Raw genomic sequence first — 15,893 nt, forward strand, 5'->3', positions numbered from 1 at the left:
AGGTAAAGAGAGGAGCCTTGGACAGGCTAGAACTCTCCCCAACCGGATCGGGCTGTATGCCAAGTCTCCCTTTAGTCACTAGTACTCCCCAGCCACTGCTCACTCTGTTCTCGCAACCACAAGAAATCTTGACTCTTCATGATGAACCATCACTTCCTCCTTCATCTTCCCAGGAATCAATCATTATTCTTGATGAACAAGATGAGACAGTATTACAAAATCAGTCTCCTGTATCAACGCATCACCTCAGAGGACCTGATGATGAGTAGGTTTTTCCTCATTAACTTGACTTCACATTTTTGTGTAATTAAAAAAAAATATATACATATACATATATATACTGTTATATTTAATCAGGTGTTAAACTTATAAAATATGGTACATATTTGGCATATTAATAAAATGCATGAACTTATTTGGTTGCAGAACTGATCTACAGACCATATTGGAAAAAATGGTCAGCAAAGTTGATGGAAGCTTCTGTCCAACAAGCAACCAAATAAATGTGTGCAGGGATAATGTTTTCATGTGTAGCCTGCGGGCGTTCAAGCGTAGGTCCTTCAACCCTAAAGCAAAATAGTATTTTGTGTTTGTGGATGAAGATGACAATGGTGAAGGGGCAGTTGACGAAGGCGGCCCAACAAGAGAGTACCTAAGGCTGTTGATGAGGGCCGTCCACCAGTCAAATATCTTTGAGGGACATGAGAAAGACCGGCAGTTGTCTCTTGATACTCAAGTTAGGGAAGCCCAAGACTGTTATTCAACTGGCAGAATTCTAGAAATGTATGTGGAAAAACTAATTTAGAAATTATTTGTCCTGTATGATTTATTTTGTTCTGTTTGGGTTGGGCAGATTTCATCAGGTATTGTCTGAATCTTATTTTCTTGGTTAGGATTTTTCCATGATTCCGAAAGGTGCAATAGTAATTTGTAGTAGCACTTATATTAATCATAGCACGTTAAGGTATTACATTTTTAGGAAGCAGAGCAGTCTTTTAGTTATGTCTTTATTTTTAGCTTTGCAGACTAAACTTTACACATGGGTGGCAAAAATGATTGCTGTGTGTGTTGTCCATGGAGGAGTCGGTCCACACTTCTTTTCCGAAAGGCTTTTCCATCAAATATATGGGAAAAAAACACCCCCGGCCACTGTGGATGAAGTTGGCGATCATGCATTCAGGGAACAGTTAATAAAAGTAAGCAAGAGAAAGGTGTTACACATTGACTGTACAATATTGTGACACAGCCCTATTTTCTATAACTCTCTAATATTTGTAAATCTCTTCAAATGTGTTAAGATGAGAGTGGAACTGCTGAATAAAAGCAATATAGTGCTCGTGTTCATGAGGATGTTTGTGGATATCCTCAAGGCTGTGGTTCAGCCGCAGGTAACCAGTGTCGTTAGGATATTGACATCCTCAAACACGAGGGCTATGTTGCTTAAACATCTCATTTATGTAGGGAAGGTATTGTTAGAAGCCAATTTTCAACTCTCTCACGCTTATTATTTTCGGTCTTTCTTTTATAGATACAGGAAGCAACAACAGTCCAAGATGCAAACAGTGCAATTGCAGAGGCATGCTTAAGTAATGTGTCCAGCCTGCAGGAGGACTCCCTTGTAAAGTCAGCTGCAGACTTCTTCGTCAATGGAAAATTGGCAACTGCCCTGGACCAGTAAGTGCCTCACCTGTCTTATCTGTCCAAAAATATCATTGGCCCTAGATGTGTCGCACATTATGTTACATGTTTTTATAGGTTTGCTGAGGGGTTAAAAACCCTTGGTTTACTGGAGGAGCTGAGGAAGAATCCGGCAGTGTTCTACAACATGTTTGTCAGTGAGGAGATTCCACTACAGGCAAAGGACCAATTCACTTTATTTGACGTGGACTTCTCTGTGCAGGGCAGCAACAGCAGATACCGAGAAAACTCAACAATATGCTTTTGGCGTGATTGGTTAATTGAAATTGAAGGTAGTGAACACATTTTAATTCATAAGTACAATTATTAGTGGTTATTTTGTTGTCCTGGTTGGCAGGAAAATAAATACTGAAAATGCCATAGTTGAAATGTGGTTGTGAACATGAGTAGCTCTTAAACTTGTTCATATTGTTATACTTTACCAAAATGTACTTGACTGAGGCTTTTGTGGTTGATATTAATTACAAAAAGTCCTATCAGTATGCAACTTCCAAAGTAACGAGGGCTGGGCGATTATGGCCTAAAAATAACATGTGTTTAAAGGACCTGATTGTTTCACATCACTTGTTACAGAAGGAGAATGCAGTCCAGTGACCCTAGACAAATCATTAGTTTACATCTGGAGCCTCAACAGTGCCTCCAGTGGGATTTCCACACCGTCCACAAATTCAGTTCCTTCACGAGGGCAACAGAATTTTCCCAAAAGCAAATACTTGTGCTCTTGTACTCCGCCTGCCGCTGCACTCTTCCTATGAAGCCTTCAAACAATACATGATGGAGGGAATTTTGCAAGCTCCAACCTTTGGACTTGCATGATGTTACTGTGTGAAAACATTTTTGGAAATGGAGCTATATTTGTGCTTTGAGGTTATTTGATAGAATGCTGTGTTGAAGTAAGTCACTGGTTCAATTCAATTCAATTTTATTTATAGTATCAATTCATAACAAGAGTTATCTCAAGACACTATACAGATAGACCACACTCCAGAATTTACAAGGACCCAACAGTTCTAGTAGTCTCCTCCAGAGCAAGCAACAGTGCGACAGTGCGACAGGTTCAGATGGTTATTTTAGAATATTGTTTGCTTAGCATGAATATGGGTTCACTTCTGTTGACTGGAGATTATTCAGTATTGAGTTTTTAAGTTAACTCAAGTTTATGTAGTTTTGCTTAAATGTATATTGTGATTTTATTTTCTGATTTATATTTTGTTCAAGACACTATTGGGCTTACACCACAAGGTTACTATAGTGATACTGTTGCGGTTGGTCTAATGAAATAAATACCCTTAATAAGAATATTTATTGGGCTTAAATGTATTGAATTTGATCAAACACATAAGCGCTAATATGCTTGGCTTATGTTGATGCGTACATATAGTGTACACAGACGAGGCAAACAAAAACCGAGGCTGGTTGTAGTTCTGTCAGAGCTGGCGTTCAAATTATTAAACATTCCATATTTGTTCATGCATTACCAGTTTATTCATCTTTTCAATCCTATCCTGTTCAGATTTATTTCTTTTTTATGCATTTTCAAATTTTGTCTGATTTGTATTCCATTTTTCTGGAATTCCAATCTTTTTTTAATCTCAGGAAGATATACAATATGCAGTGATAGTCTGTGGACATCATCATCTGGATATAGAACCTCTGAATCCTCTAAGGAGTAGAACATTAGATAATAGTGCTGTAACACATGCAAAAACACATCACGCCAAAGGCGTTCAATTCTCTGATTGTGAACTGATTGTCCAGTAATGAAACCTCTGTGTTCAAGTCCTTGAACTAGATGCATGAATAAAGCCACAAGGATGTTTTCACCACCATGGTCAGATCTGACTCTTTATGGTAGGGCGTAGAGGCATGTTGCTTTCAAAAACTGAGAAAGCATTGTTGTGGCACGATTATCTGTGCTGCAGTTGAGGTAAGTAATCAGATGGGTGTATCCATCAAGTGCACCATGAATAACAAAGCCCCATCTAGAAAGGTTGAAGAACAAATATTACTTGAAAATTATTTAATATATATATATAAGTTTTTCACTTGCTGAAGTTCTCTTCAAAATAAAAGTATGACACGTCTGGTAATAATAACCTTATGAGACGCATGTTCCCGTCAATGTGCCACAAACTATTGGGGTAAGGTACATGATAAACACGTCTTGCAACTGTCTGGCTCCATCTCCTTGCAGCCGCAGTAGGATTCACCCGTGTCAACATCTCCCGCACCCTGGACCGTGTAACAAGCACACCCTGTACGCGCAACAGGGCTCTTATCATCTGAAACAGATTTTTTTAAATATCTGAATTTACATGAAATTCACTGAGCAATGGCACACACGAGAATTAAATACTGCCTAAAGATAAAAGACCACAAATTACCTCATTTCCAGAATTAGGATATTGGCTCTGAAGTTGCCTCACATGTTGTTCTAGTTCACCATCATCTATTGCAGATAGCATACTTCTAACAGGTATACCCATCAACTTTGACTTCTTTTACAGAAATGACAAAGAGCATCCCAGTATTTTAGCGTTTTTTGCAATTGTACGGCCTTGCTTCAGCAGACATAAAATGTGTTCTCTGGTATCATCAATGGCTAGTCGGCCTCTTCTCCCTACAGAAAGAAAAAGTTAACTAAGTTTAAGTGTTTAAGCTTAAATTAATTTTTAATTTTTTTTAATTTATATAACAGACTCACCTGAACTAATGCGCCTAACAGAGAAACGTCGGAGTTCGTTGTTTGTGTCTGGTGACGTTCTCTCTCTCTCCACAAAGCCCCTCTGTGAGGGCTCGTTCAATTGCATGCCATTTTCTGGTGTTTTTTATTCAGATTACAACCAATATTTTAGCTTTCTTCTTCCATTCTCAGAAATAAGGAAATTAACTTCTTCTACTTAACACTTCTTTAAATATGGCGGGGATTTGATTAATGGATATCTAAAATAGAGCAACGTTGTGCACAGTAATTTGCACTAGTCATAATGACGTTTGAGATATCTTTAACTTTCATTTTGCCTAGTCAAAACTGAATTACAGATATCTGCAATTGTCATTTAAGATGTGACGGCTGAATGACGTTTTCAATGACGTCATTGCAGATATCTGTAATTCAGTTTTGCCTAGTCGAAACTGAAATACAGATATCTCTATCTGTCGTTTTGACTACCGTATTTTTTGCACTATAGAGCACACTTGATTATTTGGCGCACTCTCAATGAATGGTCTATTTTTTTAATCTTTTTTCATATATAAAGCGCACCGGACTACAAAGCACATTAAGCGGGAAAAAAAAACAGTCGGATAAGTCAGTCAGTCAAACTTTATTAAACGCGTTCACAATAACTCTCAACATTACCAAACGTTAATGAGCGTATTCACAATAAACACCAACCTTGTTCAGTTGTATCACGTAAAATACAACACAATACACCCAATTTTTCAGTTTATTACTCGTCCACAAATCCTTCAAATTCTTCATCTTCAGTGTCCGAGTTTAACAGTTGGGCGATTACGGCATCCAAAATGCCCGAATCCCTCTCGTCATTATCCGAGTCAGTGTCGTTGCTGTAAGCTGGCAGTTCAGTGATGATTCCGGCCTTTGTGAAAGCTCGGACCACAGTTGAGACTGATACCTTAGCCCAGGCATCCACGATCCATTGGCATTTGGTGGCATAAGTCGCTCGGCGCTGTCTCCCTGTCTTTGCGAATGTGTGTTCGCCTTCGGTCATCCACTGCTCCCACGCAGCTCGCAGTTTAACTTTGAACTTCCTGTTAACACCAATATCTAGCGGCTGGTGTTCCACCTGGAATGATGGCAAGCCCGAATTAATTTGCTTCACTTGCTTTTTGACAGTATCTGTGAGATGGGCGCGCATGGAGTCACAGATCAATAGGGACGGAGATTTGTGAAAAAAAACATCCGGTCTCTTGACGTAAATTTCTTTCAGCCACTCGCTCATCTTTTCCTCGTCCATCCAGCCTTTTGGGTTAGCTTTGATGAGGACGCCGGCTGGAAACATTTCTTTTGGCAAAGTCTTCCTCTTGAAAATGACCATGGGTGGAAGTTTCTGGCCATCAGCCTGGCAACTGAGAACTGCAGTGAAGGATGACTTCTCGTTCCCTGTGGTGCGTACAGACACCGTTCTGGTCCCTGTTTTCAAGAAGCCCCTGACTGCAGGCAGGTTAAACATGGAGGGGGCGGGGTTAAACGTTCCACTTTTACCAGCCCGTTCTCCAGCATTTGACCCTGTCATTTCATTGTGATATCAGCGTGAATTCAGCGGTATGCACCCACGCTTCGGACAGCCCTTTTTTAACAATAAATAGTGGGAGTAAGCGTGACTCTTATGGTTGTTGAGTTTTCAAAAACAATTCAAACTAGAACTGAACGCAGTTTCAACGGGGTCCAAGCCTCCCCTCGCCAGTTGTCCCCAGCGACCCGGGGAGAGCTCGAAAGCGGAACCCAAAGCGAACTACAGAAGCTTTGCTTGGTCATGAAATGCGCACACAATTACGTAGCAAAATTCTTTATACAACATGTTGTCGTGGCCATCTGGAGATGCTACACACCGGGGTTTCGTGCAGATCTGTCTTCATTGTAGCGCCACCTGCTGGTCAACGTGTGTAATATTTGGTAGGTCTGGTCGGCTACCCACTGTGCATCTACTCCTGGTAATTTCAAGTAATTCACTTTAGTGGAAGTGGTTAATTTGAACGTTGGCCCATAGGCCACGCCCGCTTGAACCAATCAGTACCCCGCTGTAAGGACCACCCCAGGAGTGGGCCTAGATGGCACCGATCAAATTTTGTAAAATTTGGATGAGCGGTTCATGAGATATAAACTTGTTATATTTGTTGCGCCCCCTAGTGGCCAATGTTCGTCAAATTTGTTTCAGAGCCTCAGAGGGTCATAGTAAGTGATATTGTAAACTTTGGCTTTGATAGCATTTATTTTGGCCTCAAAGTTTTTTTAAAAACGTTAATCATAGCGCCCCCTAATTGCCAATCGTGACCAAATTCAGTATAAAGCCTCCGGGCGGCTTGCCAAACAATCACCCCGAGTTTGGTGTTGATACCATGTAATTTGGCTGAGATATGGCAAAGTCCGTTCATGAAAAACACACTTTTGTGTATTTATAGCGCCCCCTAATGGCCAATGTCCGTGAAATTTCTTTCGCAGCGTCAGAGGGTCATAGCAAAGCATATTCTCAAGTTTGGCTTTGATAGCATTTATTTTGGCAGAGATATGGCAACAACAATGTTTTCATAGCTAGCTACAAAACTTTGTTTGCGCGTAAGACGCGCAATTTTTATCCTATAAGAAATCTTTATACAACTTTGTGTCAGGTTTGTCTGGAGATGCTATGTGCCAAGTTTCGTGCAGATCCATTGTACGGTCTAGGAGGAGTTCGAAAAAGTTGGTTTTCGATAAATTGCAATTTTTCAGGCATAAAAGTCCAGGCGGAAATGGGCGTGGCCTTTATCACGAGATTCAGTAGGATCCAGGGAACGCGTGGATGTAAGTTTTTTTAATATCCGATGTACGGTTTGGGAGTTATAGGGGCAATTTTTTGCGTCTGAGGTCTTTGCGGACTTTCGGACCAGTCCTGAAAATGGTGCGTCGCCACCATGTACGGTTTAGGCTGCAGCACCAGTTTTATGCGGAGAAGAATAATAATGGAGGAAAATCTTAGCGAAAACAATAGGGTTCCACAGCCCTGCTGTGTGAACCGCGTATGGCCTTGCGATTACCGCGGTTCACGCATCCTCGGGCTTGGACCCCTAAAAAGCTGGTTATGTTTATTTTAATGTTACTGCACAAGTTGAGCAGGCTGAGGTTCGGATTGGATGGCTAGCTCCCTTCTTTAACTTTCTATGCTAGCTCCAAGTAATCTGAAAGTGAGGAAATTATTTCCATTGAAGGACAATGTTACAGTTGTTGTGTGCACGGACGGTTTCTGAATCATCTGCAACCGGGAGATGAAGGAGAGCTCAGATCCACAACACCTAGCTCATCTTGTCTCTGCCACCCCAGGCATAGCGCGGCTAGCGCGACCAGTGCAGGTGCTAGTGCCACTGACTCGCGGGTGGATGATAGCCTGTAGATTGTAGATCTGTCTTCAGTGAATGAGCCCGCAACTTTACCAGTGGTCTTCTATTTTAGCGAGTTTTGCATAGGACCGCCGGAGGAACAGTAAAGGTGTGTGAAGGCGATCTGTCTGTATTGTATTATGTCGTTTTAATGAGATATGGCGTTGCAAAGTTTTCCTGGAAGACTTTCCTATAATGTAAGTGTCTATAAAATTATTAAGGATTCAATTTATATTTTAACATCAATTGTCTCAATGATAATTATATTACATGTGTTGTATAATGCATGGATATCATTGACTCACATGGCTCTAAAGAGGAGATGGCCAAAAACAGGAAAAGATGATGTGAATATTAATACTTCAAGCACAGTATATATTACTCTGCGACGCTCCTGGCTACGGTAGCCGTAATGCTGCAAGCGGTGCGGCTTTGTAGTTTACCAAAGTCGTACTAAAACATTTTGACTTAGCGCCGTGAGCGCCTTGTACCACACAAAATGGCTTAGAGGTCAATAAGCAAAATTGACCAATAAGAATAAATCCATATATACGGCGCTTTGGATTATAAAGCGCACTCTTTTTTTGAGAAAATTAAAGGCTTTTAAGTGCGCCCTTTAGTGCAAAAAATACGGTAGTTACAATTACGTTACAGATATCTTGAATGAGAATTCAAACTATCCAAAATGTAATTACGACTAGTAATAAAGACGTTTTAAAGCATTAAAAACCGGTAAAACACATGAATAGACAGTTAAGAAAATAGACACATAAACACTTGAATAAAAGTTACAGTGCAGCATAAGAAATTTAAAGAAAGGCAGCATCAAAAAGAAAGGTCTTCAACCTTGATTTAAATGAACCGAGAGTAGCAGCGGACCTGCACTTTTCTGGGAGTTTGTTCCAGATATGAGGAGCATAGAAACTTAAAGCTGCTTCACCCTGTTTAGTTCTGACTCTGGGGACAGAAAGTAGACCTGTCACAGATGGGAGGCTGTGGCTCAGTGGTAGAGCGGTTGCCTGCCAATCGGAAGGTTGGTGGTTTGATCCCTGCCCCTGCAGTCATTGTCGAAGTGTCCTTGGGCAAGACACTGAACCCCGAGTTGCCCCCGGTGCTGCGCATCGGAGTGTGAATGTGTGTGAATGTTTATCTGATGAGCAGGTGGCACCTTGTACGGCAGCCCTGGCCACAGTATATGAATGTGTGTGAATGGTGAAGGTTTCCTGTAGATGTAAAAGCGCTTTGAGCAGCTATATAAATACAGCACATTTACATTTACAGATGACCTGAGAGGTCTGGGTGGTTCATAGTGTAGTAGCAGATCAGAAATGTATTTTGGTCCTAAACCGTTTAGTGATTTATAAACTAGCAAAAGTACTTTGAAATCAATTCTTTGAGGTACAGGAAGCCAGTGTAAAGACTTCAGAACTGAAGTGATGTGATCCAGTTTCTTGGTCTTAGCGAGGACCCGAGCAGCAGCATTCTGAATCAGCTGCAGCTGTCTGATTGATTTTTTAGGGAGACCTGTAAAGACCCCGTTACAGTAGTCAAGTCTACTGAATATGAAAGCATGGACAAGTTTTTCCAAATCCTGTTGACACATAAGTCCTTTAACCCTTGATTTGTTCTTAAGGTGATAATAGGCTGACTTTGTAAATGTCTTAATGTGGCTGTTAAAATTCAGGTCTGAGTCCATGACTACACCAAGATTTCTGGCTTTGTCTGTTGTTTTTAACATTGTTGTTTGAAGCTGAGCGCAGACTTTTAATCGTTCCTCTTTTGCTTCCAAAACAACCACCCCAGTTTTTCCTTCATTTAATTTCAGAAAGTTCTGGCACATCCAGTCGTTAATTTGTTCAATGCACTTAGTCAATTTTTGTATTGGACTATAGTCCCCTGGCGATAAGGTTATGTAAATTTGTGTGTCGTCCGCATAACTATGGTAACTTATTTTGTTGTTTTCCATAATCTGGGCTAGTGGAAGCATGTAGATGTTAAACAGAAGAGGCCCCAGAATGGAGCCTTGCGGAACTCCGCACGTCATATTTACACGCTCAGATGCATAATTACCTATTGACACAAAGTAATCCCTATTCTTTAGGTAGGATTCAAACCAGTTTAGTACTAAGCCAGAAAGGCCAACGCAGTTTTCCAATCGGTCTAGTAATATGTCGTGGTCAACCGTGTCAAATGCAGCACTGAGATCAATTAATACTAAGACTGAAATTTTGCCACTATCTGTGTTAAGGTAGATGTCATTAAAGACTTTGACAAGAGCCGTATCAGTGCTGTGGTGTGGTCGGAAACCCGACTGAAAGGTATCAAAACTGTTGCTTAGTGACAAGAAATGGTTGAGTTTTTGAAAAACTGCTTTTTCAATGATTTTACTTAAAAATGGAAGGTTTGATATTGGCCTATAGTTGCTTATTAATGACTTGTCTAGGTTGTTCTTTTTTAAGAGTGGCTTGATTACTGCAGTTTTCAGAGCCTGTGGAAAGATACCTGAAAGAAGAGATGTGTTCACAATCTGTAGAAGATCAGAAGTCAAACAATTGGAAACATTTTTGAAAAGTCCCGCTGGTAGAATATCAAGGCAACATGAGGAGGTTTTCAGATGTTTTATAATGTCCTCCAGGTTTGTATGGTTGATCGTGTGAAATTCTGTCATTTTGTAACTAGTTTTGCTTGAACACTGTGACAACACATTTCCTGGACTTGATATGTAGGCACTGACTGTTTGTCTAATCTTCTGAATTTTTTCTTTGAAGAAGGAGGCAAACTCATTGCAGGCCTTGGTAGATACAAGTTCAGATGCTACTGGTACTGGAGGGTTTGTTAACCTATTGACAGTAGCAAACAAAGCACGTGAATAATTATTGTTTTTAGAGATAATATCAGAGAAGAAGGACCTTCTTGCATTCCTCAGTTCCAAATAATAAATGCGAAGTCTCTCTTTATAGGTGTTATAATGTACCAGTAGATTTGTGTTTTGCCACCTTCGTTCAGCTTTTCGACACTCTCTTTTTTCTGTTCTCACCAGTAGGACATTTCTCCATGGAGATCTTTTCTTACCAGAGACAACTTTGACCTAAGTGGGAGCAATGGCATCGATATCATTTGTAATTTTACAGTTGAAATTATCTACAAGCTCAGTCACTGTTAGCCCAGAGAGCCCAGAGAGGGCTGGTATGGGGGAGAAAAGCTGTATAAATGTTTCACTGGTGTTTTCAGTGATGTACCGTTTTGTGATTATCTTTGTTTGGACACTTTTGGGCACAGAGATAGTGCCGTTAATGAAAACTACAGGAATGATCAGAGAGAGCAACGTCAGTCACCACAACCTTGGAAATGTTCAGACCCTTGGAGACTATCAGGTCCAGAGTGTGCCCCTTATTGTGCGTGGGCTCCGTCACATGCTGAGTCAGTCCATAGTTGTCAAAAACACAACACAGTTCTTGGCTCCCCCTGTCCTGGGGGTTGTCAACATGAATGTTAAAATCACCCGCAATGATTACACAATCAAAATTAATGCAGATTATAGACAGCAGTTCAGTGAAGTCATCAATGAATGTTGCAAAATATTTAGGTGGCCTGTAGATATTTAGAAATATCACTTGAAGGGAAGATCTTAATTGAAGAGCAACATATTCAAAAGAAGCAAAATGTCCATAATATATTTGCGTACAGTGGAAGGAGTCATTAAACAAAATGGCGACTCCACCTCCTTTCTTATTAACTCTATTCTCGCTCATAAAATTCTAGTTAGGGGGAGCTGTCTCAATAAAAACAGCAGCGCTGTTATTATGGTCTAACCAGGTTTCAGTTAAAAACATAAAATCTAGATTGTGTTTGATAATAAAATCATTGATTAAAAATGATTTTCCTGCCAAAGACCTGACATTTAGTAAAGCTAGTGTTAGTGTGTTTTCATTTTTTGAGACAGGCTGTAGCTGACGAGGAATGGATGCTAAATTTGCTAAGTTTGCAGTTAAGTGCTTATTCACCATTACCTATAACAACATAAATTGAGGAAGAATTGAATACACAGGGCCCGGGCTTGTCTTGGAAAAAGTGTCTTTAGGCCTGGAGCCAAGGCCCGGCACATATCAGGTCATGCTTACTGGATTTTGCACACAAGCGTCCTTATCAGTTTGAGTGGAAGGAGTTCCCCTTCGAGGGGAACTCGAACTGCGTCGGTTACGACACTATGGGAACGCCTTTAGGCATGACAGGGCTGAATGCGAATGAAAACTACTCCAATCCTATTGGTCCTACTGAGAACGGTAGCATGTGACGGCATAACCGTAGGGGCATATATTCACGCCGGCACTTAGCTCATTAGCTTTTTTCTATTCAGCAGGCACGTTGGTTGATGTTGTGTTGAAAGACTCCATGTATCCTACTCACCTGGAAGTTGCAGTTTGTCCAAGCAGTTGACCAGTTCCAGAGATGTGTGTCTCCCTGCCCGCGTTTCATCTCGGTAGGAGACTCTCATGAGCTGTGTGTTGCTTGTTTGGGCCTGTTGCACACCACGGCGGCTCTCGAGGGGGCTGTTTGTGTCCATTGCGGAGCCCTGCCCATGCGGGTACTGAGGTCCCGCACGGCCCTCTTTTGCGCGGACGGTCAGATACGCTCTCCCTGTGGCTCGGGCCCCGCGGCCGCTGAGGCAGCTCGGCGGTTTCGGTCATGTGGATCGCAGCGAGATCTGCTGGAGGTTTCCGAGACGGCTGTTGATCCGTCTCGTCCTTTGTATGCCGGTTCCGACTCCCCCAGTCCCCGTTCGTGGGCCGGGTCTCTCTGCTTCTTCTGTTAGGGGACGCTGACAGACGTAGCGGTGGCACTCTGGCTCTGAGGAGCTCGTTGTGCTTGGCAGCGTGGTGGAGGGAGAGGACTTCCAGGTGTCGGGCCGACGTCATCAGAAGAGCGCCACGCCCGATTGTGATGTCACGAGCTGTGGCAAAACGCGTTCTGGATTGGCCACAGGCTGTCAGACTGGATATCGCTTCCTGCAGAGCCACTCCGTGCCCCCGCGCCGGTTCTTCAAGGTTTTTCCCGGATTTTCACGGTGTGTAAATCATGGGATAAACCTAACTCTGCCTGGCTTTCTACTCCCCAGGTGCTGGAGTATGGCAATGTGGCAGGGATTAAGGACTGCGGCTACAGGACGATGCCGCGGGTTGTAGACGCTCTGGTGAGTTACCTCTCTCCCCAGCAGACGTCGTCTTTCAGCCAGCCGGCGCTGCCGACGGGGTCGTGTCGGGTGTCTTCCTCGCTAGTGGGGAAGACATATATGCGCCGTGCCAGGCTGGAGCGAGCCTGCACACCATGGCGGTTTTGCAGGCCTACCAGGCGGGCCTGTTGCTGGAGATGGGCCACCCACCGTCAGCGCCAGGGACGGAGTGTGGATTCTCGCGGTCCCCCTCGAGCAGCTTGGGACGCAGGGCAACGCTCCCGCGCACCCCTCCCCGGCAGGTCGGACCTGAGGGACGTCAGCTAGTCGCGGAGGGGCGAGGCGCTGAGGTCCTTACTGTGTGTTTAGCCCCCGGACCGACTGAGGTCCGCTCCAGGGTGGCCGCTAGCGTTGTTGTCCCGCCGCCATGGCGCTCGGGAAGCACTAGCCGCCCCCGAGCCTTCTCCCTTGGGGCTGGCAGCGGGCCGGTGATTCGGCCCCCGTGTTGCGGTTCATTGGCGGGTTCTTCCTGGCAGCCGCTTCAGGGGCTAGTCCGTGATCGGCATTTCGCACCGGCCACCAGCCCTGAGGGGTTGGTTACGCTGGCGGATTTCGCAGGAGCTTGGCGGGGTTTGGAGTACCTCCCCCGTGGGTTCTGTGCACCGTCAGACGGGTACGGGATGCAGTTCCGGGTCCTCCCCCCGGCTTCACGGGGTGGTCGGGACTGTGGTGCGCCCGGATCAGGGCCTGGTGCTGGGACGGGAAGTGTGCTCGCTGCTGGAGAAGGGGGTCGTGGAGCTCGTTCCCCCGCCGGCCAGCGGGTCCGGTTTCTACAGCCGGTGCTTCCTGGTTCCCATGAAGGACGGAGACCTGCGCCCTATTCTGGATCTGCGGGTTCTGAACCGGTCTCTGAGGAGATACGGGTTCAAGATGCTCACCATCCCCGCCGTCGTGTGTCAATGCCCCGGAGGCCGACTGAGGTCTGCTCCAGGGTGGCCGATGGGGTTGTTGTCCCGCCGCCGTGGCGCTCGGGAAGCGCTAGCAGCCCCCGAGCTTTTCCGCTCTGCCAGCCCCAAGGGGTGGCAGTGGGCCGGAGGTTCGGCTCCAAAACTGCGGATCATTGGCGGGTTCTTCCTGGCGGCCTGCTTCAGGGGCTCGTCCGTGACGCCACCAGCCCTGAGGGGTTGGTTCCGCTGGCGGATTTCGCAGGAGCTTGGCGGGGCTTGGAGAAGAGCATCCGGTCTGAGGACTGGTTTGTCACCTTGGATCTAAGGGTCACATTCTTGCATGTCTCCGTTCGTTCTTCCCTTCGGCCTGGCACTCTCCCCTCGCACTTTCACCAAGTGTATGGATGCGGCGCTGGCCCCCTCTGCGGCTCCAGGGCATCCGGGTCCTCAATTACATCAACGACTGGCTTATCCTGGCTCAGTCTCGATAGTTGGCGGTTCGGCATCGAGATGTCATCTTTGCTCATCTTCTTCGTTTGGGGCTGAGGCTAATAGGGAAATAGTGTGCTAGCACCCGCCCAAAGGACTGTCTTCTTAGGAGTGGTGTGGGACTCGTTGACGATGCTGGCACGTCTGTCTCCCGCTCGTGTCAAGTCCGTTCTGGCCGCAGTGAATAGTGTGCGGCTGGGCCGCGCCATCACAGTAAAACACTTCCAGAGGGTGTTGGGCCTCATGGCAGCTGATTCCAGCGTGATACCTTCTGGCCTTCTGCACCTGAGGGGCCTGCAGTGGTGGCTGAAATCCAAGGGGTTCTCCCCGAGGGGGAACCCGTTCCGCCTGATACGGGTTGCGCTCAAATGTCTTCGTGCCCTATCAGTGTGGAAGAAGCCTTGTTTCCTGTCCCAAGGACCCGCGCTGGGGGCACGCTGTCGCCGTGTAATCGTTTCGACAGACGCTTCCCTCACCGGGTGGGGCGCGGTCATGGACGACCGCTCGGCAAGGGGTGTTTGGCAGGTGCATCACTCGTCATGGCACATCAATTGCCTCGAGATGCTGGCCGTGTTCCGAGCTCTGAGGAGCTTCCTGCCTGCAATCCTGGATCACCGCGTACTGGTCAGGTCCGACAATACAGCTGTGGTGGCCTATCTGAATCACCAGGGGGGTCTGCGCTCGCGCCTTCTCTGCAGACTGGCACATCGGATCCTCCTGTGGTCCCAGCGGAGACTGCTCTCTCTCTCAGAGCGATGTTTATCCCTGGGCTTCAGTATCGGGGTGCGAACCTGCTGTCGAGACAGGGGCCAAGGTGGTGGAGTCCTTGTACGCTTTTCCCCCAGTCGCCCTGCTCCCGGGGATCCTGGAGAGGGTCCGTTGGGAGGGCATCTGCCTTCTTCTGGTAGCGTCAATTCTGGCCGACCCGGGTGTGGTTCTCAGACCTGATGGCGCTCCTGGACGGTCCGCCGTGGCAGGTCTGAGGACCTGCTGTGCCAGGAAGGAGGCCGGGTTCTTCACCCTTGCCCCGCCCTGTGGCGTCTGTGCGTCTGGCCCTTGAGGGGGCCCAGTACCTAGAGGCGGGCCTGACGGCAGGAGCGGTCGAGCCTCTCCTCAGCTCCAGGGCACCGTCTACACGGTGGATGTATGGCCTGACGTGGAACGTCTTCTCTGCCTGGTGCAGGGGACGCATGCTGGACCCAGTTACCTGCCCGGTGGTTCAGGTGCTAGAGTTTCTGCAGGTCCGCTTCTCTGCGGGCCTTTCCCCGTCCACCCTTAAGGTTTATGTGGCAGCCATTTCGGCTTTCCACGCCCCTTCTAGGGATTGGTCTCTGGGGAGACTTCCCTTGGTCGTACGGTTTCTCCGTGGAACCCGGAGGATGAGACCTGCGTCTCGCCCTAGGATTCCCACCTGAGATCTGGCGGTGGTTCTCAGGTTCGGGTTACGTATGTAACCCTTGTTCCCCGAGATAGGGGAACGAGACACTGCGTCG

At 45.7% G+C, this 15,893-nt stretch overlaps 1 protein-coding gene and 1 long non-coding RNA gene across 3 annotated transcripts in view; one reads left to right on the forward strand and one right to left on the reverse strand.

The window, feature by feature from the left end:
* Positions 1-15,893, reverse strand: part of LOC117956388 (4-galactosyl-N-acetylglucosaminide 3-alpha-L-fucosyltransferase 9-like) — an 85,736-nt gene that overhangs the window by 31,713 nt on the left and 38,130 nt on the right. The window lies entirely within an intron of this gene.
* LOC117956415 overlaps positions 11,770-15,893 on the forward strand; it is a 13,021-nt gene continuing 8,897 nt past the window's right edge. Inside the window, exon 1 of the long non-coding RNA XR_004659261.1 lies at positions 11,770-11,781. This is a non-coding gene — a long non-coding RNA (uncharacterized LOC117956415). The remainder of the gene's footprint in view (positions 11,782-15,893) is intronic.

The sequence above is a fragment of the Etheostoma cragini genome, chromosome 14 (assembly GCF_013103735.1).
Source record: "Etheostoma cragini isolate CJK2018 chromosome 14, CSU_Ecrag_1.0, whole genome shotgun sequence".
In the NCBI taxonomy this organism is placed as follows: domain Eukaryota; kingdom Metazoa; phylum Chordata; class Actinopteri; order Perciformes; family Percidae; genus Etheostoma; species Etheostoma cragini.